This window comes from Phalangium opilio, unplaced genomic scaffold (assembly GCF_054372755.1).
Source record: "Phalangium opilio isolate 3A_F unplaced genomic scaffold, DU_Popi_V2 ptg000060l_1, whole genome shotgun sequence".
NCBI classification, from domain to species: Eukaryota; Metazoa; Arthropoda; class Arachnida; order Opiliones; family Phalangiidae; genus Phalangium; species Phalangium opilio.
In genome coordinates, this window is record NW_028324177.1 from 6567196 (window position 1) to 6570024 (window position 2829).

Here is a 2829-nt window from a genome sequence, read left to right on the forward strand (position 1 = left end):
TAGCCTGCGTTCACCGAGTCGCGTGATCAACGACGCTGTGGCTCGACTCTGCTACTTAGTCTGTATATCTTCAGGAACAAGGATAATGCATTAACGGTTTTTAAAGGAATATGGGATTTTTAAACTTGTCGCTGCGAATCTTCCTATGGTAAATGTTGTATTTCTAGTAGCCCCAGAGACTTCTGGTAGCACTCTTTATGCATTTGGTAGAACAGTTTTATAGAAATTGAAATGGTAGAAGATATTTATAAAATAACATTTGTTCGAATATTTAAACTTCAATTTGGTCTAATTATTTCGTAGTTGACCTATTTCAAGGCGAGGAGTGCTCTCAAAAACAATTACTATTTGCTGACGAATACCTTAAAAAGTAATTCACACAGAATTCTCGAGCAGCTTAACGCGTAATTGAGTGGGCTACTGCCTTGGTGACGAGGCCAGCGAAAGACAAGGCATGAGAATGGCACAAGGCGTACTTCTATCAAGGGGGGCATACAACTATACATCCTCCTTGTTCGTATCGGGCTATGGTATCGGGCGCAGCAGAAGCTAAAGCAGACTACCCTAAATCGTTTTGTCATTGTTACGTGTAGTTACTAGTTATAAGGTATTTTTCCACACGAAAACTCTTAAAAGTGATAATAAATGTAGTTATAAAATGTTTTCGGGGAATGGAATTGTGCTCGAAAACCCGAGATAAGTAAATTTTTCAAATTATTGAGAGGGAAAAAATTTACTACCAGTAAAGTAAGTTTATTCAATGGAATAGGGTGATGGAACATACTTTCTTAAGCATGTAAGTTTTAATTAAAAAAAAGTTTCAATATCTGCGCATTCAGTCAAGTGATTAACGTTGTTCTTATCGATACTTTTTAGGTCTTGGTTAAATCCAAGACGCGTTTTGATTAATATCTGTTACTTCGGTCTTAATTTTTATTAATTTTGCGTACATGTGGTGGTAAATTTATTTCAGTGCTCATTCCCGCATGCTGCAGAAAAGGAAATAGTTTGTCATTCAATAGTAGCTAATAGGACGTCACATCAATATTTTTAATCTTAATTTGAGCTGATGAAGTAAGATATACGAGGGTGTGATGTCATGACAAAGATTGACTATTTGTGATGAACCCAGACCAGAATATACCAGTTGCTTTCAGGCAAATTTTGAACCCCATTTCCAATGTCATTGTGTCAACAACATCTTATTCAGAACGGATATTTCTCTTAACCTTTACACAAGATTCAACATATAGAATACCATCTTTTGTGGTGCTCTAACTTTAACCTAATTTAAGAAAATAAAATGGTAAATTTTTTTGTTAAAAATGACATGATTAAATAAGACAACTAGCAATAATTTGGCAATATAATATTTTGTAGTATTTTGGAAAAGATGGCAATTTCATAATAACTTGATATACAATAACAGGAATACATTTAGCCATTCAGTTTTAATGCAAAGGGCCCCTCCTTTGGCGCGTCTTAAAAAGATTTTCTCTTCTGTATAGTGTGGTAGTTTGGCATATTTTAATTTTAGCTATGTCCTTAAGTACAATCTTAATTGGATTTAGCCATTGGGATAGATGATAAATGATTAGCCAGCGTACTAGGGGAGTCTGGCAATGGAACTGTGCTTAGATTTATCATTGAATATAGGAAATACCAGGACCAACAAATTATTTACTAGTATTTATGAAACTAATGGTAACTATTTTACCTTTGATAAATAAAGTCAAATGAGAGTTACAGTAGTTTATTGATGACAAAAGTTAGGGTTAATAATATTATTTATTTTATATAATAGTTAAAATATAAATTGTAATTTTTTAAAGTTATGGCTGTTCAGTAATTACTTAAAAGTCATTAAAACAATAAATTGCTTTAAGAATATTTTGGTTAAACTTTTTGTCAAGGTTTAAACACGCATGATTATTTTATTGGAATGTGCTAAAGATTTATTTTAAAAACACATTTGGATTGATAATTGCTACGTTTATTTATAGCACGCAATTTGGAATTGAATTTCCCTGGTTGTTATTTATTTATGGTATTCATTATAATTATTTTCCAGTAAATAAAAATTTTGTTTTCACGTTCAAAGCTAATAGTTGCGTTTTTTTTTAAGGGTTTCATTCATAACTTTAGAAAGAAAATTATTTTTGACACCAGAAAGGCTTTTGAGAATAATTAGTGATTGCGTCCTGGCTGGCAAAAAATAGACCTTAACAGGGAAAAGCTATGAATAGCTATAATTAATTTTAACTGAATCTAAAATGTAAGCTTCACTATGAATACATGAGAGGGATTAAAAAAATGTTCAAAGACAGTCATACGTGAAGGTTGGACTTAAAAAGTGTGAAAAGTTCAACATTAACGTTAGAGCACCAATAATCATTTTGTTAATCTCTCAAGTGAATAATTCAATGATGAAAAAATATTTATACACATTTAATCCTAGGACTGTAAAATTGAGAATATATAATAGCCAGAAAAATAGTAAGCATGGGTTTTAATGTTAAATTATTTTAGGTATAAAAAAGGGAAGGGGGAGTTTGTTAAAATACTGCTAATATACTCAAAGATGCTTTTTAAAAAGGGTAGTGATTTGTTGGTGTAGAATCTGCAGTTTAGCTCAGAGAGTTAATGAAGCGCCTTGTATTTTGTTAGTGACATCTTCAATCCAGTTGTATTTTATTTTTTCAATATTTAATACTATTGAACTAAGATGGCGTTAGTGGTTAATGTCATAAATTGGTAGCTTTTTTTGCTGGTTCCATCATGCTTGGTTTTGTTTTATTGATGTAGAGTCTGCAGTTTAGTTCACAGTTA

General features: G+C 31.8%; 1 long non-coding RNA gene across 2 annotated transcripts; it reads left to right on the forward strand.

Annotated features, from left to right (window-relative positions):
* Positions 1-538: 538 nt before the first annotated feature.
* On the forward strand, positions 539-2103 carry LOC149666956 (uncharacterized). 2 transcript variants are annotated; one of them, XR_016368254.1, is made up of 2 exons: positions 539-796; positions 974-2103. It is a non-coding gene; the product is annotated as an uncharacterized LOC149666956 (long non-coding RNA). The 2 variants fall into 2 exon arrangements; XR_016368255.1 differs by having other exon boundaries at positions 539-747.
* The last annotated feature ends 726 nt before the right edge of the window (positions 2104-2829 follow it).